The sequence below is a fragment of the Thalassophryne amazonica genome, chromosome 18 (assembly GCF_902500255.1).
Source record: "Thalassophryne amazonica chromosome 18, fThaAma1.1, whole genome shotgun sequence".
NCBI lineage: Eukaryota > Metazoa > Chordata > Actinopteri > Batrachoidiformes > Batrachoididae > Thalassophryne > Thalassophryne amazonica.
In genome coordinates this window covers 11897536-11923822 of record NC_047120.1, presented here as the reverse complement: position 1 = coordinate 11923822, position 26287 = coordinate 11897536, and the positions used below count along the sequence as shown (strand labels likewise).

The following is a 26287-nucleotide window of genomic DNA, read 5'->3' as shown; positions in this document are numbered from 1 at the left end:
CAAATCAAATCAATTTTATTTATATAGCGCCAAATCACAACAGTTGCCCCAAGGCGCTCTATATTGCAAGGCAAAAGCCATACAATAATTACAGAAAAACCCCAACGGTCAAAACGACCCCCTATGAGCAAGCACTTGGCGACAGTGGGAAGGAAAAACTCCCTTTTAACAGGAAGAAACCTCCAGCAGAACCAGGCTCAGGGAGGGGCAGTCTTCTGCTGGGACTGGTTGGGGCTGAGGGGAGAGAATCAGGAAAAAGATATGCTGTGGAAGAGAGCAGAGATCAATCACTAATGATTAAATGCAGAGTGGTGCATACAGAGCAAAAAGAGAAAGAAACACTCAGTGCATCATGGGAACCCCCCAGCAGTCTAAGTCTAAAGCAGCATAACTAAGGGATGGTTCAGGGTCACCTGATCCAGCCCTAACTATAAGCTTTAGCAAAAAGGAAAGTTTTAAGCCTAATCTTAAACGTAGAGAGGGTATCTGTCTCCCTGATCTGAATTGGGAGCTGGTTCCAGAGGAGCCTGAAAAGCTGAAGGCTCTGCCTCCCATTCTACTCTTACAAACCCTAGGAACTACAAGTAAGCCTGCAGTCTGAGAGCGAAGCGCTCTATTGGGGTGATATGGTACTAAGAGGTACCTAAGATAAGATGGGACCAAGATAAGATAATTATAGTGGGTGATTTTAACATCCACATACATGCTGAGAATGACAGTCTCAACACTGCATTTAATCTATTATTAGACTCAGTTGGCTTTGCTCAAAATGTAAATGAGGCCACCCACCACCTTAGCCACACTTTAGATCTTGTTCTAACATATGGCATAGAAATTGAAGACTTAACAGTATTCCCTGAAAACCCCTTTTTGTCTGATCATTTCTTAGTAACATTTACATTTACTTTAATGGACTACCCAGCAGTGGGGAATAAGTTTCATTACAGTAGAAGTCTTTCTGAAAGCGCTGTAACTAGGTTTAAGGATATGATTCCTTCTTTGTTATGTTCTTCAATGCCATATACCAACACAGTACAGAGTAGCTACCTAAACTCTGTGAGTGAGATAGATTATCTCGTCAATAGCTTTACATCCTCATTGAGCACAACTTTGGATGCTGTAGCTCCTCTGAAAAAGAAAGCCTTAAATCAGAAGTGCCTGACTCCATGGTATAATCCACAAACTCGCATCTTAAAGCAGATAACCCGTAAGCTGGAGAGGAAATGGCATCTCACTAATTTAGAAGATCTTCGTTTAGCCTGGAAAAAGAGTTTGTTGCTCTATAAAAAAGCCCTCCGTAAAGCTAGGACATCTTACTATTCATCACTAATTGAAGAAAATAAGAACAACCCCAGGTTTCTTTTCAGCACTGTAGCCAGGCTGACAGAGTCAGAGCTCTATTGAGCCGAGTATTCCTTTAACTAGTAATGACTTCATGACTTTCTTTGCAAATAAAATTTTAACTATTAGAGAAAAAAATATTTGTAACCATCCCAAAGACATATCTTTATGTTCGACTGCTTTCAGTAATGCTGGTATTTGGTTAGACTCTTTCTCTCCGATTGTTCTGTCTGAGTAACTTTCATTAGTTACTTCCTCAAAACCATCAACATGTCTATTAGACCCCATTCCTACCAGGCTGCTCAAGGAAGCCCTACCATTAATTAATGCTTCGATCTTAAATATAATCAATCTATCTTTTTTAGTTGGCTATGTACCACAGGCTTTTAAGATGGCAGTAATTAAACCATTACTTAAAAAGCCATCGCTTGACCTAGCTATCTTAGCTAATTATAGGCCAATCTCCAACCTTCCTTTTCTCTCAAAAATTCTTGAAAGGGTAGCTGTAAAACAGCTAACTGATCATCTGCAGAGGAATGGTCTATTTGAAGAGTTTGTCAGGTTTCAGAATTCATCATAGTACAGAAACAGCATTAGTGAAGGTTACAAATTATCTTTTTATGGCCTCAGACAGTGGACTCATCTCTGTGCTCGTCCTCGTCCTAGACCTCAGTGCAGCTTTTGATACTGTTGACCATAAAATTTTATCACAGAGATTAGAGCATGCCATAGGTATTAAAGGCCCTGTGCTGCAGTGGTTTGAATCATATTTATCTAATAGATTACAATTTGTTCATGTAAATGGGGAGTCTTCTTCACGGACTAAGGTTAATTATGGAGTTCCACAAGACCGATTTTATTCACTTTATACATGCTTCCCTTAGGCAGTATTATTAGAAAGCATTGTTTAAATTTTCATTGTTACGCAGATGATACCCAGCTTTATCTATCCATGAAGCCAGAGGACACACACCAATTAGCTAAACTGCAGGAATGTCTTTCAGACATAAAGACATGGATGACCTCTAATTTCCTGCTTTTAAATTCAGATAAAACTGAAGTTATTGTACTTGGCCCCACAAATCTTAGAAACATGGTGTCTAACCAGATCCTTACTCTGGATGGCATTACCCTGACCTCCAGTAATACTGTGAGAAATCTTGGAGTCATTTTTGATCAGGATATGTCCTTCAATGCGCATATTAAGCAAATATGTAGGACTGCTTTTTTTGCATTTGCGCAATATCTCTAAAATTAGGTCTTGTCTCAGAGTGATGCTGAAAAGCTAATTCATGCATTTATTTCTTCTAGGCTGGACTATTGTAATTCATTATTATCAGATTGTCCTAAAAGTTCCATGAAAAGCCTTCAGTTAATTCAAAATGCTACAGCTAGAGTACTGACAGGGACTAGAAGGAGAGAGTATATTTCACCCTTATTGGCTTCTCTTCATTGGCTCCCTGTTAATTTCAGAATAGAATTTAAAATTCTTCTTCTTACTTAAAAGGTTTTGAATAATCAGGTCCCATCTTATCTTAGGGACCTCATAGTACCATATCACCCCAATAGAGCGCTTCGCTCTCAGACTGCAGGCTTACTTGTAGTTCCTAGGGTTTGTAAGAGTAGAATGGGAGGCAGAGCCTTCAGCTTTCAGGCTTCTCTCCTGTGGAACCAGCTCCAATTTGGATTAGGGAGACAGACACCCTCTCTACTTTTAAGATTAAGCTTAAAACTTTCCTTTTTGAAAAAGCTTATAGTTAGGGTTGGATCAGGTGACCCTGAACCATCCCTTAGTTATGCTGTTATAGACTTAGACTGCTGGGGGGTTCCCATGATGCACCCAGTGTTTCTTTTTATTCACCTCTTTTTGCTCTGTATGCATCACTCTGCTTTTAATCATTGGTGATTGATCTCGGCTCTCTTCCACAGCATGTCTTTTTCCTGATTCTCTCCCCTCAGCCCCAACCAGTCCCAGCAGAAGACTGCCCCTCCCTGAGCCTGGTTCTGCTGTAGGTTTCTTCCTGTTAAAAGGGGGTTTTCCTTCCCACTGTCGCCAAGTGCTTGCTCATGGGGGGTCGTTTTGGCCGTTGGGGTTTTTCCGTAATTATTGTATGCTTTTTGCCTTACAATATAAAGCGCCTTGGGGCGACTGTTTGTTGTGATTTGGTGCTATATAAATAAAATTGATTTGATTTGGAATAATTTTGATCTTTTGACGCCAAATAAGATTACATATGTTTGTACTCCTTTACAATACTGGAAGAATAACCAGAAAACATATCCACACCTTTATCAACTCGCACTGAAATGTTTATGCTCACCATCTTCATCTGTACCCTGTGACAGAGTTTTTTCTAACGCAGGGGAACTGGTGTGTAAGAGGAGAAATCGCCTTGGAGCAAAGACACTTTAGAAACCTTTGTTCCTCAATAAAAATGCATAAATGAATCTATTTTTAGTCGTTTATTTCGCATGCTTTAACACTCAAGTTAACAAATTTCCATACATAAATTACAAATTTTAACTCTGAATTTTATTACAGACAAATTTGCTATATTTTACAAACCAACGTTTAGCATCAACACATACAGGGTTTTAAGCAAATTTTAAACTCTTCTCATGAACATCTTAATTCGACACACAAATTGAGCACATGAAATTATGCAATGATGAGATCATATTTTAAATTGAGGACTGACGATTAACTATTTCACAGGCTGATGTTGCGTTTGCAGCACGTTAGCTTTTCCATCTTATTTTCATTTTATTTACCTGCAATGATTTTATAACTACTGCAGGGGTCACTATTGAGCGACCAACACAGTGTCAATACAGTTTGTGTCGTGTGTCAATACACTCCTTGAGGTATCATCATCCCATCACTAGTTTCTACCTTTTGGTCCTGTGATAAGATCACAGTCTTTTAAACTAACCTGTACTAGTAACTAATCCAGTTCGAGATGTGACAGTGACTCTGGCTGTGGCTGCCCTTACTAAAAAGTAGTACTGATAAGTATATAAAAAGTAAACTGGAAGTATACTTGAAACATACTTGCATGTACTACTTTTTGGTAAGGGTGGTGCCTTGTGCAGTAATCCTAATTAAAAAAAACAAAAGTTTGCATTCACTAATAAATTGTTTGGCTTTTTAAGCGGCTCACCTTGTCGTCCAAACAAGTGACTGACTCAGAAACAAATTTCGAAGCTTTGCTCAAATTCTCTCTGAACTCTTCACACGCAGCTGATGTATCAGGTGCACGTTTTTCATCAAATCAATGATCAGAGAATCCTGCAGTCAGAACGCTGTCAGCAGATGTTAACAGCTGTTTTGTGTGTGCACCTGAAACTCCTTTCATTAAGAAATGATGCGCTGTGGCCTGGTCTCGTCATTAAAAGAAAATTAACGGCAGATATTTTCATTTATTATTTTAATTTTTTCACTCTTTACTCTTAGTCAGTCTCTTACAACGGTGTAGCCTAAATACATGAGCTTTCCAGGAGTGCACCCAATTCATTACGCATGCTCAGAGGTATGTCCCCTCCGGTGCGCACTTTTGTCTGTGATATAAAAAATGACAGATTGTCATAATTCTGAGGTTATAGGGACATAAATCATAAACTAGCGTGTTGCCCGTGGGGATCTATGGACTCTAGGTCGGGTCGTGTTTATAAAATAGGTAGCTGACATTTTTCAAGGGTGGTAATAAATTATACTAAGTTTCTATAATGAGTGAAACCTAATATAAGACTGCACCGTTTATGAAACTCTACAGAGCTTTTATTTTGACACAAATTTGCACACCATTGCACATCTGAAAGAAATTAAACTATTTAAGTGTTTACTATAAATGCAGTCTCCTGCCTGCTGATGTTACTTTCAAATAGTTAAATTAATGAGCCATACTTATACATCACTCTGTATGTAGAAGTTAATTAAAACATATTTATGAGTTTGCTACCCCTTTAAGGTTAAAAACAAGAATGACACCTGTATGATGTAAGATAATTACAAATAATGATAATGATTGTGGGTACGTTACACACATAACAGTGTAGCCTATGGAATAATGAGGCATCTGGTGCTGAGGTGATGGTAGGGGGGCCCCCAAATGAAATTCTGCTTAAGGCCCCATAAAGGCTTGGGCCGACCCTGCTTCAGACTTCAGCTGGAACTTTTTATTTTTTCTCCTTCGCAGGTATCACTGACGTTCTCCTGGATTCGGAGCAGAACGAGTGTCCAGCCTGTCACATGTCGGTTGCTCCCGTTGCCGTGGTGACCAACGTGCGCGTGCGAAAGGTGCTTGCTCGATGTGTCCACAGGCGCTTTCTGGCTGCGTTTACACGATGCTCTTAATGTGATTCTGATTCTGAAATCAGACTTTGGATTTCCCACGGCCACATCTGTTCTCTGTGTGCACACGTGACAACACGTGTTATTAGTGTGATCGATCTCGTTTGGGAGGTTTTTATTCCATATTTTGTGAAAACAAAGAGAAGTGAACATTCTCAAGCTTTAAAAATGCTGTTTAGTAAAAATGTCCTTTGAATTTGTGTGAATTTGTATGAAAATACATCCACATGTTTCAGTCAAACAACATCTGATGTTTGAAGTGAGACAAACATGCTGCATTTACACACAGGCAGAACGCATTGTGTTGTCATATTTGTGTCATTCTTGGCACATTCCTGACATTCTTAATGTGACTTAATGCATCTGAATAAGTTTCTTAATAGTGCGTGTTAGTGCGTGATTTTCGAAGAGCATGTTTTGGCTGTCAAAAAAATCTTCCACGAATGTCACGCACCACCCTCATTTCGCCTCATGTCGTGGAGGTCGTAACTGAGCGTGTTGATCCATCTTGATTAATGGTGATCCTTAACAGAGCGTGACAGTGTTCTTCTCTGACGTATGCTGAAGAAGGACAGTGACGCCAAGTCTGTTAAAAGTCTCATTCCAGTGCTCCTCAGCGTGCTCCTGCAGGTGTTCCACCTGCTGCTGCTGCGCCTAATATTTGGGAAAACGCACGAGACGAGAGCTGCTTGGAGCCACACATCTGGCTCTCTCCGTCTCCTCCTCCTCTCTGCGCCACTCAATGGCACAGAGCCCAACTAAGCATGCAGTCACAAAGTTCTTCTGCTGTGGATTTTGAGGAGCAAACTGGAGCAATCTGAATTGTTCAGCAGCTGATGGATGAATATGGGTGTGTGTGTGTGTGTGTGGAGACAATTCACCTCATTCACGAGACAGAACATAATGATGCGCTGTTCCGCGCAATAGTGCGGAACATTATTCTTGACCATGCGTAACAGTTCCTGATAATTCGCCAGCAACATGCCATTAATCGTAACACGTGGTAACAGGTTGCAGCAGTTCCTGAGAATGCCTGACGCCTCAAATCATCACATTCGTGATCAGCAGCCAAGAATGTTTACTTTGTGGCATTCGTGACTTGTCGTCGTTGTGTGTAATTGCAGCATTAATGATCTTGATTACTCTTGAATAAATGATCATGAATAAGATGCAGGAGTTTGCTGAAGCTGCTCAGTCACACTGACAGTGATTCCAGTTTGTCAGTGTGCACACTGAGTCACTTCATGCAGCCTGAGCAGATCAGATGTGACAGATGTGGTGTAACCAGCGCCTGTCAGCACTTTTTACTGCACCTGATTGTTCATGTGAAGCTTCATGTGTCTGATCAGTGTTTCCGCTTTGATATAGAAATGCACTGACACTTTGTTGTCCTTCTGTCTCCTCACAGCTCGTGGACAGTTACGTCAGCGGCACGGGATATTTCAAACGCCACACCTCCCTGCCAACATGAACCATCAAAAAAATATATAGTTTAATGATTGTTTTTATATAAATAATATATAAATAAAATAAATAAAATATACATAAAAGCAAAGCACTTTTATAACTTTATTATGATGTGTGTTTCACTGTTGTTTTCAAATAAATTTTAAAAAATAAAATGTGTTTGGGGTTTTTTTTCCCATCTGATTCAAATACATTCTGCAGCTAAGTGATTTTTTTTTTTTTTTTTTTTAACAAAATGCCACAGTGACCTTTGACCAGAGCTTAAAGAACATAGATTTAGGCTTGAACAGACGCTGACCAGTAAACTGCCACAAACACAGTGTGTGGAGTTTGGTCAGCTTTGTGCCAGGTGTCATCCTGACACCCACAGACAGCTACAGTCTAACAGAATTCCATGTTACATGTCTGGAATGTTAGAATGACATCAGTTAAAAAAAAAAAAAAGAATGACCTTTAAACTCAGTGAAAACTCATCTCTACAACATGACATAAATGAAATAAAAATATCAAAGCTAAAATGATGGATTGTATAAGTAATCAGACCCTTTATTGGAAAAAAGTAACAGCCAGTTTTCTTCAGGCAAGTGGGGATGGATCCAAGAACCTTTCCAAGTCACTGAGTGTGTCTTGAACTTCATTTCCCTCAGTCATTAAGAAATACAAATAGTGTGGTACTGTGGTAATTCTATGTTAAGTAGGTAGTTCTCAAAAACTGAGTGACTGTGCAGGAAGGAGACGAGTGAGGAAAGCCACCAAGACACTCAGACAACCCAGAAGAAGTTACAGGCTTCTGTGGCTGTGATTGCAGGAATTGTGCACAGTGCATGTATTGCATTTTGTATCACCAGTTATACAGCTTCATGATGAAGTGGTACAGGGAAGGATTTTATTAAAAGAAGAACTGAAAGTTCAGCTACAAAATCTCAGAAGGTACATCTGAGATGCAAACCGACATTTGATCTATTTTGGTAAAAGAAAATCCTTTTCTGCTCGACTCCACCATGAAGCTAAGATATAAGTGTCTAGCAATTGGAAACCTATTGCAAGAGCATCTAGTGCTCTACCTGACCACTAGATGTCATCAGAATCGCCTTCAACACTGTAACACTCAGTGTCCCTATAATCAGATGTGTAACTGAACATCAGCCCTCCAACAAACTGGAAACACACCTGGAGCTGAGTCAGGCCCCTCTGCTTTTATGGAACTTGCTGTCTGACTCACTGGGAACGCCGACTCTGGTGGACGGGACACAGGTGTCTGTCTTCACTCCAGGGGAGACAGAAGCCAAAGGAAAGACACCATTAGTATTTTGAAATGTAACTGAAATTAACATTATTTGATGACATGAACAGGATGCCTGCAGTTAAACAAACGTACCAGGAGGGGGCGCGGACAGAACGACTGTAAACAAAATAAATCTGTCTTTTCAGAATTCACAATATCTGTAAGTGTTGGAGCTCACTGCTCAGCGTGGTGCTGTCGTTGGAGCGACATCGCTGCTATTTTGGCATTGTGGCATAGTTTCGCCGTACTCTCACATGCACCACTAGCCTACCTGTGGGCAACGTGCAAAATGTGTCTCTTCCCAGATAGATCTCTGTCAGTGCAGCTTCTTGTTCTGACTATAACACAAAGTTAACTCCCAAGTCTTTCATCACCAACTGTAATCAAAACATACCAATTGTATATTTCTGAACTCTTCCACATCAGACTCCATTGTGTCAATGTTTACAAATTGCTTCAGTGATAACAGGTGAAGTTGCTCTAACATGAAGTTAAATTTGTCTCATTAATACTTGCAAATGCACAGAGTAGTCCATGAGCCACTCAACAGTTTTGACCAAATCAGTACCATTTAAGGGGAATAAACAACACTTTGAATCCAGCCTCAGTGTATCATGGCCTACACAAAAATACCTGATAGCCATCCCAGGGTGGCAGCTCTAACCAGGTAGGGGTCAATGAAGAATTACACAGAGGTCAAACTTTAAAAATGCTTCATTCATGCTGAAAACTATATCAATCAATCAATCAATTTTTTTTTTATATAGCGCCAAATCACAACAAACAGTTGCCCCAAGGCGCTTTATATTGTAAGGCAAGGCCATACAATAATGATGTAAAACCCCAACGGTCAAAACGACCCCCTGTGAGCAAGCACTTGGCTACAGTGGGAAGGAAAAACTCCCTTTTAACAGGAAGAAACCTCCAGCAGAACCAGGCTCAGGGAGGGGCAGTCTTCTGCTGGGACTGGTTGGGGCTGAGGGAGAGAACCAGGAAAAAGATATGCTGTGGAGGGGAGCAGAGATCGATCACTAATGATTAAATGCAGAGTGGTGCATACAGAGCAAAAAGAGAAAGAAACAGTGCATCATGGGAACCCCCCAGCAGTCTACGTCTATAGCAGCATAACTAAGGGATGGTTCAGGGTCACCTGATCCAGCCCTAACTATAAGCTTTAGCAAAAAGGAAAGTTTTAAGCCTAATCTTAAAAGTAGAGAGGGTGTCTGTCTCCCTGATCTGAATTGGGAGCTGGTTCCACAGGAGAGGAGCCTGAAAGCTGAAGGCTCTGCCTCCCATTCTACTCTTACAAACCCTAGGAACTACAAGTAAGCCTGCAGTCTGAGAGCGAAGCGCTCTATTGGGGTGATATGGTACTACGAGGTCCCTAAGATAAGATGGGACCTGATTATTCAAAACCTTATAAGTAAGAAGAAGAATTTTAAATTCTATTCTAGAATTAACAGGAAGCCAATGAAGAGAGGCCAATATGGGTGAGATATGCTCTCTCCTTCTAGTCCCCGTCAGCACTCTAGCTGCAGCATTTTGAATTAACTGAAGGCTTTTTAGGGAACTTTTAGGACAACCTGATAATAATGAATTACAATAGTCCAGCCTAGAGGAAATAAATGCATGAATTAGTTTTTCAGCATCACTCTGAGACAAGACCTTTCTGATTTTAGAGATATTGCGTAAATGCAAAAAAGCAGTCCTACATATTTGTTTAATATCCGCTTTGAATGACATATCCTGATCAAAAATGACTCCAAGATTTCTCACAGTATTACTAGAGGTCAGGGTAATGCCATCCAGAGTAAGGATCTGGTTAGACACCATGTTTCTAAGATTTGTGGGGCCAAGTACAATAACTTCAGTTTTATCTGAGTTTAAAAGCAGGAAATTAGAGGTCATCCATGTCTTTATGCCTGTAAGACAATCCTGCAGTTTAGCTAATTGGTGTGTGTCCTCTGGCTTCATGGATAGATAAAGCTGGGTATCATCTGCGTAACAATGAAAATTTAAGCAATACCGTCTAATAATACTGCCTAAGGGAAGCATATATAAAGTGAATAAAATTGGTCCTAGCACAGAACCTTGTGGAACTCCATAATTAACTTTAGTCTGTGAAGAAGATTCCCCATTTACATGAACAAATTGTAATCTATTAGACAAATATGATTCAAACCACCGCAGCGCAGTGCCTTTAATACCTATGGCATGCTCTAATCTCTGTAATAAAATTTTATGGTCAACAGTATCAAAAGCAGCACTGAGGTCTAACAGAACAAGCACAGAGATGAGTCCACTGTCCGAGGCCATAAGAAGATCATTTGTAACCTTCACTAATGCTGTTTCTGTACTATGATGAATTCTAAAACCTGACTGAAACTCTTCAAATAGACCATTCCTCTGCAGATGATCAGTTAGCTGTTTTACAACTACCCTTTCAAGAATTTTTGAGAGAAAAGGAAGGTTGGAGATTGGCCTATAATTAGCTAAGATAGCTGGGTCAAGTGATGGCTTTTTAAGTAATGGTTTAATTACTGCCACCTTAAAAGCCTGTGGTACATAGCCAACTAACAAAGATAGATTGATCATATTTAAGATTGAAGCATTAAATAATGGTAGGGCTTCCTTGAGCAGCCTGGTAGGAATGGGGTCTAATAAACATGTTGATGGTTTGGATGAAGTAACTAATGAAAATAACTCAGACAGAACAATCGGAGAGAAAGAGTCTAACCAAATACCGGCATCACTGAAAGCAGCCAAAGATAACGATACGTCTTTGGGATGGTTATGAGTAATTTTTTCTCTAATAGTTAAAATTTTGTTAGCAAAGAAAGTCATGAACTCATTACTAGTTAAAGATAATGGAATACTCAGCTCAATAGAGCTCTGACTCTTTGTCAGCCTGGCTACAGTGCTGAAAAGAAACCTGGGGTTGTTCTTATTTTCTTCAATTAGTGATGAGTAGAAAGATGTCCTAGCTTTATGGAGGGCTTTTTTATAGAGCAACAGACTCTTTTTCCAGGCTAAGTGAAGATCTTCTAAATTAGTGAGACGCCATTTCCTCTCCAACTTACGGGTTATCTGCTTTAAGCTACGAGTTTGAGAGTTATACCATGGAGTCAGACACTTCTGATTTAAAGCTCTCTTTTTCAGAGGAGCTACAGCATCCAAAGTTGTCTTCAATGAGGATGTAAAACTATTGACGAGATACTCTATCTCCCTTACAGAGTTTAGGTAGCTACTCTGCACTGTGTTGTTATATGGCATTAGAGAACATAAAGAAGGAATCATATCCTTAAACCTAGTTACAGCGCTTTCTGAAAGACTTCTAGTGTAATGAAACTTATTCCCTACTGCTGGGTAGTCCATCAGAGTAAATGTAAATGTTATTAAAAAATGATCAGACAGAAGGGAGTTTTCAGGGAATACTGTTAAGTCTTCTATTTCCATACCATAAGTCAGAACAAGATCTAAGATATGATTAAAGTGGTGGGTGGACTCATTTACTTTTTGAGCAAAGCCAATAGAGTCTAATAATAGATTAAATGCAGTGTTGAGGCTGTCATTCTCAGCATCTGTGTGGATGTTAAAATCGCCCACTATAATTATCTTATCTGAGCTAAGCACTAAGTCAGACAAAAGGTCTGAAAATTCACAGAGAAACTCACAGTAACGACCAGGTGGACGATAGATAATAACAAATAAAACTGTTTTTTGGGACTTCCAATTTGGATGGACAAGACTAAGAGACAAGCTTTCAAATGAATTAAAGCTCTGTCTGGGTTTTTGATTAATTAATAAGCTGGAATGGAAGATTGCTGCTAATCCACCGCCCCGGCCCGTGCTACGAGCATTCTGACAGTTAGTGTGACTCGGGGGTGTTGACTCATTTAAACTAACATATTCATCCTGCTGTAACCAGGTTTCTGTTAGGCAGAATAAATCAATATGTTGATCAATTATTATATCATTTACCAACAGGGACTTAGAAGAGAGAGACCTAATGTTTAATAGACCACATTTAACTGTTTTAGTCTGTGGTGCAGTTGAAGGTGCTATATTATTTTTTCTTTTTGAATTTTTATGCTTAAATAGATTTTTGCTGGTTATTGGTGGTCTGGGAGCAGGCGCCGTCTCTACGGGGATGGGGTAATGAGGGGATGGCAGGGGGAGAGAAGCTGCAGAGAGGTGTGTAAGACTACAACTCTGCTTCCTGGTCCCAACCCTGGATAGTCACGGTTTGGAGGATTTAAGAAAATTAGCCAGATTTCTAGAAATGAGAGCTGCTCCATCCAAAGTGGGATGGATGCCGTCTCTCCTAACAAGACCAGGTTTTCCCCAGAAGCTTTGCCAATTATCTATGAAGCCCACCTCATTTTTTGGACACCACTCAGACAGCCAGCAATTCAAGGAGAACATGCGGCTAAACATGTCACTCCCGGTCTGATTGGGGAGGGGCCCAGAGAAAACTACAGAGTCCGTCATTGTTTTTGCAAAGTTACACACCGATTTAATGTTAATTTTAGTGACCTCCGATTGGCGTAACCGGGTGTCATTACTGCCGACGTGAATTACAATCTTACCAAATTTACGCTTAGCCTTAACCAGCAGTTTCAAATTTCCTTCAATGTCGCCTGCTCTGACCCCCGGAAGACAATTGACTATGGTTGCTGGTGTCGCTAACTTCACATTTCTCAAAACAGAGTCGCCAATAACCAGAGTTTGATCCTCGGCGGGTGTGTCGTCGAGTGGGGAAAAACGGTTAGAAATGTGAACGGGTTGGCGGTGTACACGGGGCTTCTGTTTAGGGCTACGCTTCCTCCTCACAGTCACCCAGTCGGCCTGCTTTCCCGGCTGCTCGGGATCTGCCAGGGGGGAACTAACGGCGGCTAAGCTACCTTGGTCCGCACCGACTACAGGGGCCTGGCTAGCTGTAGAATTTTCCACGGTGCGGAGCCGAGTCTCCAATTCGCCCAGCCTGGCCTCCAAAGCTACGAATAAGCTACACTTATTACAAGTACCATTACTGCTAAAGGAGGCCGAGGAATAACTAAACATTTCACACCCAGAGCAGAAAAGTGTGGGAGAGACAGGAGAAGCCGCCATGCTAAATCGGCTAAGAGCTAGTAGCTACGCTAAGCTAGCGGATTCCTAAAAACACGCAAAGTGAATAATGTGTAAATAATTTAGAGGTGATTCAGCAGAAGGAGTGCTTTAGTTAAGGCACGTAAAGATTACACTGGGAAACAAATCGTAATCTAGATAACTAGATCAATCTAACTGCACAGATTAAACAGCTAACAGATACAGAAAAACACCGCTGTGCTCCGGAACAGGAAGTGATACAATACCGCAGTGAGAGCCAACCACCAGTAGAGGCAAGCAAGAGCCAATCAAGAGCCATATCACATTAGTTTTCACATCACATCACTTGTCTGATCATAACAATTCCAAAAAGGTATAGTTTGGACTATCTGTGATGGAATGGTCTGGAGTTCTGGGATAAAAACAGCAAAAATGGTGACAAAGGTCAATTTCAGTTTGTCCATCCATCCATCCATCCATTTTCTTCCGCTTTTTCCGGAGTCGGGTCGCGGGGGCAGCAGCTCAAGCAAAGCCATCCAGACCTCCCGATCCACACACACCTCCCCCAGCTCCTCCGGGGGAACCCCAAGGCGTTCCCAAGCCAGCCGAGAGATGTAGTCCCTCCAGCGTGTCCTGGGTCTTCCCTGGGGCCTCCTCCCAATGGGACGTGCCCAGAACACCTCTCCAGCGAGGTGTCCAGGGGGCATCCGGAAGAGATGCTCAAGCCACCTCAACTGACTCTTTTCGATGTGGAGGAGCAGCGGCTCGACTCCGAGTTCTTCCCGAGTGACCGAGCTCCTCACCCTATCTCTAAGGGAGCGCCCAGCCACCCTGCGGAGGAAACTCATCTCGGCCGCTTGTACTCGCGATCTCGTTCTTTCGGTCATGAGCCAAATCTCATGACCATAGGTGAGGATCGGAACGTAGATCGATCGGTAAATCAATAGCTTTGCCCCCCACTCAGCTCTCTCTTCACCACGACGGTCCGATACAGTGACTGCATCACTGCAGATGCTGCACCGATCCGTCTATCGATCTCACGCTCCATCCGTCCCTCACTCGTGAACAAGACCCCAAGATACTTAAACTCCTCCACTTGAGGCAAGGACACTCCACCGACCTGAAGAGGGGAAAGCACCTTTTTCCAGTCGAGAACCATGGCTTCGGATTTGGAGGTGCCGATTTTCATCCCAGACGCTTCACACTCGGCTGCAAACCGCCCCAGTGCACGCTGAAGGTCCTGATTTGACGAAATCAACAGAACCACATTGTCCGCAAACAGCAGAGACGAGATTCTGTGGTTCCCAAACCAGACCCCCTCTACACCCTGGCTGCGCCTAGAAATTCTGTCCATAAAAATAATGAACAGAACCGGTAACAAAGGGCAGCCCTGGCGGAGGCCACCGTGCACTGGAAACAGGTCTGACTTACTACTGGCAATGCAAACCAAGCTCCTGCTGCGGTCGTACAAGGACCGGATAGCCCTTAGCAAAGGACCCCAGACCCCGTACTCCCAGAGCACCCCCCACAGGGTGCCCCGAGGGACACGGTCAAACGCCTTCTCCAGATCCACAAAACACATGTGGACTGGTTGGGCGAAGTCCCATGAACCCTCGAGCACCAGATGGAGCATGTAGAGCTGGTCCACTGTGCCGCGACCAGGACGAAAACCACACTGCTCCTCCTGAATCCAAGGTTCAACCATCGGTCAAATTCTCCTCTCCAGTACTCTGGAATAGACCTTACCGGGGAGGCTGAGGAGTGTGATCCCCCTACAACTGGAACACACCCTCCGGTCCCCCTTCTTAAACAGAGGGACCACCACCCCGGTCTGCCAATCCAGAGGCACTGTCCCCGATCGACACGCGATGTTGCATAGGCGTGTCAGCCAAGACAGTCCCACAACATCCAGAGACTTAAGGTACTCAGGACGGATTTCATCCACCCCAGGAGCCTTGCCACCAAGGAGCTTTCTAACCACCTCGCTGATTTCGGCCTGGGTGATGGATGAGTCCGCCTCTGAGTCCCCAGTCTCTGCTTCCTCTTCAGCAGATGTGACGATGGGATTGAGGAGATCCTCAAAGTATTCCTTCCACCGCCCGACAACATCCCCAGTCAGGGTCAACAGCTCCCCACCCGCACCGTAAACAGTGCTGGTGGAGAGCTGCTTCCGCCTCCTGAGGCGCTGGACGGTTTGCCAGAATCTCTTTGAGGCCGACCGATAGTCCTCCTCCATGGCCTCCCCGAACTCCTCCCAGACCCGAGTTTTTGCCTCTGTGACCGCACGGGCTATGGCACGCTTGGCCTGCCGGTACCTATCAGCTGCCTCTGGGGTCCCACCTACCAACAAAGATAAGTAGGACTCCTTCTTCAGCTTGACGGCATCCCTTACTTCCGGCGTCCACCACCGGGTACGGGGATTGCCGCCGCGACAGGCACCAGAGACCTTGTGACCACAGCTACGAGCGGCTGCATCAACAATGGAGGTGGAGAACATGGTCCACTCAGACTCCATGTCTCCAACCTCCCCCGGGATCTGGGAGAAGCTCTCCCAGAGGTGGGAGTTGAAGACCTCGCTGACAGAGGGTTCCGCCAGTCGTTCCCAGCAGATCCTCACGATACGTTTGGGCCTGCCAGGTCTGACCGGCTTCCTCCACTCCCAGTGGATCCAACTCACCACCAGGTGGTGATTGGTCGAAGCTCTCCCCCTCTCTTCACTCGAGTGTCTGAGACACGTGGCCGAAGGTCAGATGATACAACTACAAACTTGATCATCAACCTCCAGCTCAGGGTGTCCTGGTGCCACGTGCACTTATGGACACCCTTGTGCTCGAACATGGTGTTCGTGATGGACAAACTGTGACTAGCACAGAAGTTCAACAACTGAACACCACTCGGGTTCAGATTGGGGAGGCCATGCTTCCCCTCCAGGCCTCACTGTCGCCGCCCACGTGGGCGTTGAAATCCCCCAGGAGAACAATGGAGTCCCCAGTCGGAGCGCTATCTAGTACCCCTCCCAGGGACTCCAAGAAGGTCAGGTACTCTGCACTGCAGCTCGGCCCATAGGCTGAGACAACGGTGAGAGACCTGTCCCAGACCCGAAGGTGGTGAACCCACAGGAGGGCAGGCCCACGTCGCGCTTTCGGGCTGAGCCCGGCCAGGCCCCATGGGCTAAGGCCTGACCACCAGGCGCTCGCGCGCAAGCCCCAGCCCCAGGCCTGGCTCCAGGGTGGGGCCCCGGCTCCGCCATACCGGGCGACGTCTCGGTCCTTGATTTTTTACTGATCATAGAGGTTCTGAACTTCAGTTTGTATAGGAGTTGCTAAAATTCAGTAAAAAAAATGATGCAAATTATTGTTTGGGTTAATAGGGTTCTAATAAGGAATAGTTTGCACCATCTGTCATGCTTAGTTGTCATGTTACAGGGCAATATATGTCACGTCATAGAATCCAATAGATGTTAAACTTGTTTGACCTTTACCTTCGAGACCAAACATTCAACACAGTCAAAACTATTCCATTTATTAATCCTTTTATTTCAACCAATAATTTGCATCATTTTGTACTGAAATTGGAGCAACTTTAACTTTTGACTCCTGTACAAACTGAAACTTACCTTTGTCACCATTTTTGCTGTTTTTACCCCATAACTCCAAAACATTCCATCACAGATAGTCCAAACTGTACCTTTTTGGAATCGATATGACCAGACAAGTAATGTGATACAGTTTTCAACATGATTGGAGCATTTTTAAAGTTTGACCTCTGTGTAATTCTTCACTGACCCCTACCTGGCTACAGCTACTACCATGGGATGGGTATCATACATTGGTGTGTAGGCCATGATACACTGAGGCTGGAATCAAAGTCTTGTTTATTCCCCTTAAGTGGCACTGAAAACCTGCTTGGCTCATGGACGGGAGGGTGATTTACAAATATTCCTCGATTTGTACACGTACTTTACTATCCACAAGCACAAAAGCATTTGCAAAACTAAAAATTATGTTCTCCTGTCGGTGATTAGCTGCACCGCCCCCGCCAGTCAAAATGCATAGAACAACAGTGCTATCTACTAGATGGAAATGTAAATAGCAACTTACATATTTGTGGATCTCAACTGAAGTTTTGCGCTGAATATAATATCGCGTAAGTGAGCAACACGATGAATGTGTGTAATCGGTGCTCAACAAATGCTGAATCACACTTCACAAACAGAATTTTCAGTTTTGCAAATGCTTTTGTGTTTGTGGAACACAAAGCACATGTACAAATCGAGGAATATTTGTAAATCACCCTCTGTGCATTCGCAAGTATTAATAAGACAAATTTAACTCCATACGAGTCTTGCTTTTGTCCCGTTCATGTCCACTTAGTGGTGTTAAAAAAAAAACAAAAAAAAAAAAACTGTCAATGTCTTTAACGCAGTCTTCGTCTTCTCTCTGTAATTTTGACCATGTTACAGATGCAGCTCAACAAAACAAACTTGCAGAAACTCAAAATGTCCACATCCGGGTTCTTTCAGTGACTTTAGATATTACAGAGATTCTGATTGGATGAAAGTTTGCTGTTGTTGAAAAAGTAACCAATGACATCGAGCGTTTTAAGATGGAGTTTCAGCAGCGCCATTCTGGTTCACATGCATATGAGGAAAGATTTAACTGGCACAGATGACCCACGCTGCACCAACACCCAAATGTTTTCTCAACAGATTTACACTGATCTCAGAAATGGCCCAGAAAAACTCTGAAATCCGTGGATCTGTGGAAAATTCTCATCCCTGATCCAGGCAGGTTTTAGGATCAGTGGAATTCATCTGCTGAATCCAGATGTTTTTTCTGGAGTCTAGAAGTTTCTTTCCAGCTGCTGTCAGGCTGAATTAGTCAAACTCAGACTGTGTGACTGAGTGAACACAAAGTGTTTGATTTTGGAGTTCAGTAACATTCACACGGGGCTGAGTTTGGCTCTGATTCAAACCGGATCAGATTTTCGCCATTCTGAACTGAGACTGAGATGAGGACAGAAGGTCACTCGAGTGGCGTCTCTGGGCTCTTTAAGCGCACACTTTGATCTCATCCCTGATTTTGCTGCCGACTGTCTCACAAAGCCGACAAACAACTTGACCTCATGACTCAGTTGTTTTACCGACAACACAGCAGTCGCTCTATTTTTCAGACCGTTTCCTTTAATTCAGTTTCTCTGCAGGAAAATCTACAAAATCTTCTTCAAACAATCACTTTGGACAGGACCTTCAGTCCATCACCTGCTCACTTCTCTCAGCTGTGACGTCTCCTCACAGCACTTTGTCCTGGTTGACCTCCAGCCTTGATAAGCTCCGCCCTCTTACCCCCAACATCCAGCTGACTGAAGTTGTCAGAAACCTGGATCAGAGAAGCTGAACGGCAGCATTGTAAATCTGGACACCCTGTTGTCCTCACTTCATGTCTGTCCCTTCTGTCATGTTGATCTTCCATCATTTTGCCAAACTGTTTTCATGACAGAATCAGAAACGCTGCTGATTCAGGAAAAATGTTGTTCACCTTTAAGACACTCCTCGTTCCACCTCCAGCATCGACCGCTGACCTTACAGGTACAGTAGCGGACATCATGAACCGGTTCTAGTTAATAACCAGAGCTCACCCGAGTTTATTCTCCTAATTATTTCCCTGCACTATGCAGGCGAAGAAAATGATGACATACCCCAAATAAAATTCTTTACCAATAGCTGTAAATTCTGTAAGAGTCATTTTAGTGTTTACACTATTGTGTAAATAGACTTTTGAATGAAACCTGAAGTAGCAGCTGAAATGCTGACAGCAGTGTGTCGATTGTATCAGAGGACAGAAATTTACCGAAAATATTTTTGCTGGAAGTTGTGATTCTAATGCCATCTTGTGGTGATTTTTTTCTCTCTCATGCAATTTTGGAACTTGCACAAATGCGGGTGAATTTCATGGTTTTCATGACCAAAAGTTGGCATTCAAAATTCAACAGGGAAGAACAGAACTCCAAACAAAACCAAATTCACCAATTTGGTGAATTTTATTGTTTTCCAAAAACAATATTTATTTTCAACAAAAATCATAATTTTGTGAAGTAGAACTGAGAACACTTTAAATAAATCAACCTAATAAGAATCCAAATTTAAACATTTGCATGAATTTCACCTTAATTTAATCCATTTTTACTAAAATTTATTATTTCATATATCCACAAGGATGACTTATGAACAGTGTTTAGAAGAATCAAACAAAACCAACAGAATTAAAATCTATCAGAAACCGAAAGAGAAAAAAAGTGTTTTGGTGAATTTCACTATTTTCACCATAAAAAATTTCTACAATTTCCAAAACAATTCAAAAGTTCAATATTGTGTGAGGAAGGATTGTAAATCAGTGTTTAGATGAAACAAACAAAAACAATCATCAAAATCCATCAAGAACTGAAGGAAAAACTTTGGGCAAATTTTAGTTTTCACCCTAAAAAGTCAGTATTTTCCAAAAAACTTACAATTCCAACATTAAGACATTATTACACTCAGAAACAGATATGGCGTCAGATCGGTGCCAAAACCACTCTATTAAAAAAAATTAAAAAAAAAAAAAAAAATGCGTTCAGGTGTATTATATTATTTCACACGCGTAGATATTAACTGCGCGTGCAAAGATGTCACGCCAAAACGTCTTTTTACCTTTTCTGATTGTGCATTTTGAGCATTTATCCAGTTCAAATTCAATACCAATGTCTTTGGAGAACTTATGAACAGTTTCTACGAACTGACTGACAGTCCCTTTTTTGTGTTGGCATAGATTTTCAAATCATCCATGAACAGCAGATGGTTCACAAGTTTTTGATTTTTCCTTCCTCTGTCTTTACTTAAGTCATACCCGATGTCATGCTCCTTCAGGATCTTGCTGAGCGGGTCTATGATTAAGCAGAATAAAAGTGGTGAGAGTCTCTCTCCCTGAAATATCCCTCTCTGAACTCGTATGTCTGGGATTGTTATTTGTCCCTCTGTGTGATTGAGGGTGATGGTGGTGTTCCACTTGTTCATTTGTGCCCTCAGGAAAGATCTTATTTCGTCACTGATGTAGAGTTCTAAGCACCTCATGATGCAGGAGTGTGGCACGCTGTCAAATGCCTTTTTGTAATCAATCCATGCCATGCTGAGGTTCCTCCTCCTTTTTTTGCAGTCTTCCAGGATAGCTTTGTCTATCAGTAACTGGTCTTTAGGTCCTCATCGTCTTCTGGAACAACCTTTCTGTTCATTTTCCAGGTAGCCACCAGAGTCCAGATGTTTATAAATGGCATCAGTTATGATTCCCATCAGCCATTTGTACGTTGTTGTTAGGCAGCAGATGGGTCTGTACTTGTTGGGAAGCTGTGTTTCCTTGGTCTTTGGTAGATTGGCTTGTGTTCCCAGTTATTAGCCAGTCTGGAGTGTCCTCTTCTCCGTTCAATATTTTTGTGAAAGCCACAGCATAATGGTGTTGCAATGCTGTCAGTCTTTTCAGCCAAAAATTTGGGATTTTGTCGATGCCAGGTGCCTTGAAGTTACTGTATTCATTCATTTTCTTTCTGATCTCCATTTGTTTTTCTGTTTATCTGTTTTGCTTGTATTTTCTTGTCTTTGTTCCTAATCTGTGCCACAAAATGTCTCACTAAGGCTTGATGTTCAACCAGCCTCCCACCCAGCTGTTTACCTTCAACACTATTTTCTTTTAATGCGATTTACTTTTTTTTAAGTAGATTCCTTTTATGGTTTTGACCTCCCAAAAATGTGAGCATTTGGGAGATCTCTGCTCTTTGGCAACTGATTTTTTTGTTGTAATTTCTTTTTCCATTGTGGCATGGTATTCTTTTTGTAAATTGTGGTTCCTTTTCTCTCCAAATCTTGTGGGGCTAATTTACTTTGTATATACCATGCTGCTCCATAATTTACAGTTTAAATCTGTCAATGTGGTTCCTTCTGGGCCCAGTTTAGTCAGTCCCAGCCTCCCAGGTTAACTTTTTGCAGGATAGTTTTGAATTTGTTATTCTCCTTTAATTTAGTCAGTTTTGGACGCTCTTTCATGACCATTTTTCTTGTTTCTTCAATCTTATTTGCCAATTCCTCTTCTAGTTCCTGCTGTTCTGGGTCTGTGTGCAACTGTATATTGTTTTGTAGATGAGCTGGTGAATGGCTCATTTTTGGGGGGGCAGTGAATGACTATGAATTATCATGTGTTTGTTCAGGGTGCCCTTTCGTCCAAACCTTTGACCACACTCAGAACAGACAAATGCTTTTTGTCCTGTATGAATTATCATGTGTGTTTTGAGGTTACTCTTTTGTCCAAACCTTTGACCACACTCAGAACAGCCAAATGCTTTTTGTCCTGTATGAATTATCATGTGTGTTTTCAGGTTGCTCTTTTGTCCAAACCTTTGACCACACTCAGAACAGACAAATGCTTTTTGCCCTGTATGAATTATCATGTGTGTTTTCAGGTTGCCTTTTTGTCCAAACCTTTGACCACACTCGGAACAGACAAATGCTTTTTGTCCTGTATGAATTATCATGTGTGTTTTCAGGTTGCCGTTTCGTCCAAACCTTTGACCACACTCAGAACAGACAAATGCTTTTTGTCCTGTATGAATTATCATGTGTTTGTTCAGAGTGCTCTTTTGTCCAAATCTTCGACCACACTCAGAGCAGACAAATGCTTTTTGTCCTGTCTGAATTCTAAAGTGTTTGTTCAGAGTGCTCTTCTGTTTCTGTCTTTTCCTCTGATCAGAACAGCTAAATGGTTTTCTTCTTGCTTGCCTCTCCTTTTGATGCTCTGAGTTGTTCATGTGACCAGATGTTTTTCCATATTTATAGCCTTTAAATTGTTTCTCATCAGTGTTGCCTAAACGAACAATACTGGTATTTTTTCGACAGTTAACACTTGACTGAAGTTCTCTGGTCTGTTTCCAGTCATAACTGTCATCAGTCTCAGTTCCAGAACTGTCTGAACTCCTGCCACTGGTATCTGGTTGTAAATGAGTGTTTGGACCTAAGTTGCTGGCTGGTTGTGGTCCTCCATCGTCCTCTCCATCAGCTTCTGCTGTCAGTGTTCTATGTACAGATGAGCTGCTGGCTACAGGCTGAGCCTCTGTGCTCTCATCACTTCGGCTTTGAAGAAGCTGTGATGACTCTGGTTTTTCATCATCATTTTCACTCTTCACAGGGATGGCAGTAAAACCAAACTTGGTGAGATCTGCCTCCTCCAGCTGCTGAAGCTGCTCTCCCTGCTGGCTTATCCACAGCTTCTCTTCTTCTTTAATGTCCTCCTGGTCAACACTCAGATTCCATTCCTGGTGTTCAGGGAGAGTTTCTTCTTTAATCGCCAACAATGGCTGCATGTCTGCAAAGAAACAATACAATTAATTTAACAAAAAATGTGAGAACACCACTCACTAAAATAAAGTATCAGTGGTGAGTTTGACCTGATGACAGTCAGTTATTGCACTGATGGAACTGATAAAGTGGAAATGTACATCAGCATTTATTTTAAATTTCGCAAATTGTAATTCCTTGTCTTCCACAATTGACTATTGCAGTGTTTTATTTTCTGGATTGCTATAAAACAGTGTAGGATGTCTCCAGATGGTACAGAATTACTGTTCGAGTTTTGATGAAAACCAGGTGGTTTGATCACAGACATTCTGGCTTCCCTTCACTGACTCGAGGACTAGATTTCAAGATTTTGTTAGACATTTCAGGCTCTAAACGGTCATGAACTCAACTATCTTGCTGAACTTGTTAAGCCTTGTGTGCCTCCTCGTGCCCCGTGGTCCTTGAATGCAGACTTGCCGTGTGTCTCAAGGGTTATAAAAAGTCAGCAGGCTTCAGGAACAGTGGAACAGGCTGCCTGTTGGCATTTAAAATGTGACTTTAAGACTATTTTTAAGACATTTTCTGTAGACTGTAATTAGTCAAGGTTTTTCATCTTTTCATTATTTTTTCTTGTTGTATTCAATTCTTTTTTGTTTTTATTTTGGGATATTATTATTACTACTACTTACATGGCACTTGAACAAGATGTCAGAAGTCATCAAATATGATATGAACACATCTATATGACATTACAACTCATTAAAAATATATAAGCCAAATAATTTAATTCATAGTTTGTAAAGTTGCTGTTTGCAAAATCAAAACGTTAATGGACTGCATTTCTTCAGCACTTTTTACCATCTGATACACATGTTCAAAGAGCTTTTGGCCATTTATTCAATGTCTAGATGTTGAATAAACTTTCACTTTCAAGCCTTTTTTCAACATATTTTTTATTATAACCATTTTATTAAACACTTATTCAATGTTAAAATGCTCCTTTTTTATGGCTCAATTAATGATCATAACTTCTTCGTTAAAACTAGCAACACAAAGTAGCCTTGCTAGTTATGCTCCAACCAAAGAGGTTATATATGAGAACTAGAATCTACACTCCCAATGCTGCCCACTAAATGTGAACGTCCCTTCAAGGACAGCGACATGACGCCTCCTAACCGGACAAAATATTGACTCAGTTCCCAGAAGTTAATACATTTTCAATGGTGATTCACGACTGAAGACACTCAGAAAAACGCTTGCAAAATACGTATTAAAATGGCATTCTGACCTGGATATAGCCAACAAGTGCAGCTTTCCGGCCTGTTTCTTGATGAGACTAATTGAAATTCTATGAGCGGTGCTCAGTAAATTGCCCAGAGTCAAAATGGTGACCACACCTCCTTGCCGGGACACGGCTCAGTGCGAGTGCAGACTCTCATTCTCATATATAACCTCTGTGGCTCCAACATTATGATTTGCTACAATTTACTCTTTGTATAGGGGGAAAATGACACTATTGAAAATGCCAGTTAAAAACAGTCTAAACCCAAATGTGTATTCAACATCTTCAAACAGACTGTGAAAAATCTTTCACTTTTGAATGTCTTTTCAATGTAAAAATGTTACACGGTTACCGGACATTACAGCAACGCAGAGAACTGTTGAAAAAGCTTAAAAATGATTACAGGACCACAACGACTGGAGTAGGTCGGACCGTAAGGGCTGGAACCGGTCATCCACAGGAACGCTGTTTACGGACACCGGGAGGCAGAACGACCGTGACTTGGCCACGCCTTTGTTGGAAGCGACGGATGGTAAGTGTGTTTGTGACTTTGTCTGCTGTCTTCTTGAAAGCACCGTTACTTATCCCATTGGTGGGAAACACACATTAACAAATGAAGATTGTGAGTCTAATCTTTTGTTAACGTAACATCAGTGTCTCATGTATACGGACACAGTGAGGTAGCCGATTGCTTACTAGCGAGCTAGCTAACACTGTGGTCCACTTTAAAGTATTAACTTCTGACAGAAAAGCACCTAAAATCAGCATAACAACGTTTACATCTAATTTAGTGCCATTACTGTGATGTTTTTAACATGTCGCCATTTTGTGTTTTTGTTGAAGAATCCAGTTCCATAAGCGAGGAGGGTTCGACCACCAGCTTCAACATCTGTATCAACGTCAAGCACCACACAGCAACATGTTATCACTGGTAAGAATAATGTCTCACATCACGGAGCGTTTAGCCCCAAAATGTATTTCCCAAATACGGTATATATATACTCAACAAAAATATAAACGCAACACTTTTGGTTTTGCTCCCATTTTGTATGAGATGAACTCAAAGATCTAAAACTTTTTCCACACACACAATATCACCATTTCCCTCAAATATTGTTCACAAACCAGTCGAAATCTGTGATAGTGAGCACTTCTCCTTTGCTGAGATAATCCATCCCACCTCACAGGTGTGCCATACCAAGATGCTGATTAGACACCATGATTAGTGCACAGTTGTGCCTTAGACTGCCCACAATAAAAGGCCACTCTGAAAGGTGCAGTTTTGTTTTATTGGGGGGGATACCAGTCAGTATCTGGTGTGACCACCATTTGCCTCATGCAGTGCAACACATCTCCTTCGCATCATCCGTGAAGAGAACACCTCTCCAACGTGCCAAACGCCAGCGAATGTGAGCATTTGCCCACTCAAGTCGGTTACGACGACAAACTGGAGTCAGGTCGAGACCCCGATGAGGACGACGAGCATGCAGATGAGCTTCCTTGAGACGGTTTCTGACAGTTTGTGCAGAAATTCTTTGGTTATGCAAACCGATTGTTTCAGCAGCTGTCCGAGTGGCTGGTCTCAGACGATCTTGGAGGTGAACATGCTGGATGTGGAGGTCCTGGGCTGGTGTGGTTACACGTGGTATGTGGTTGTGAGGCTGGTTGGATGTACTGCCAAATTCTCTGAACGACTTTGGAGACGGCTTATGGTAGAGACATGAACATTCAATACACGAGCAACAGCTCTGGTTGACATTCCTGCTGTCAGCATGCCAACTGCACGCTCCCTCAAATCTTGCGACATCTGTGGCATTGTGCTGTGTGATAAAACTGCACCTTTCAGAGTGGCCTTTTATTGTGGGCAGTCTAAGGCACACCTGTGCACTAATCATGGTGTCTAATCAGCATCTTGGTATGGCACACCTGTGAGGTGGGATGGATTATCTCAGCAAAGGAGAAGTGCTCACTATCACAGATTTAGACTGGTTTGTGAACAATATTTGAGGGAAATGGTGATATTGTGTATGTGGAAAAAGTTTTAGATCTTTGAGTTCATCTCATACAAAATGGGAGCAAAACCAAAAGTGTTGCGTTTATATTTTTGTTGAGTAT

The 26287-nt window shown here is 42.1% G+C and overlaps 1 long non-coding RNA gene across 1 annotated transcript in view; it reads right to left on the bottom strand.

Annotated features, from left to right (window-relative positions):
- Positions 1-16237: 16237 nt before the first annotated feature.
- LOC117530335 overlaps positions 16238-26287 on the bottom strand; it is a 27470-nt gene continuing 17420 nt past the window's right edge. The window contains exon 4 of the long non-coding RNA XR_004566325.1: positions 16238-16252. This is a non-coding gene — a long non-coding RNA (uncharacterized LOC117530335). The remainder of the gene's footprint in view (positions 16253-26287) is intronic.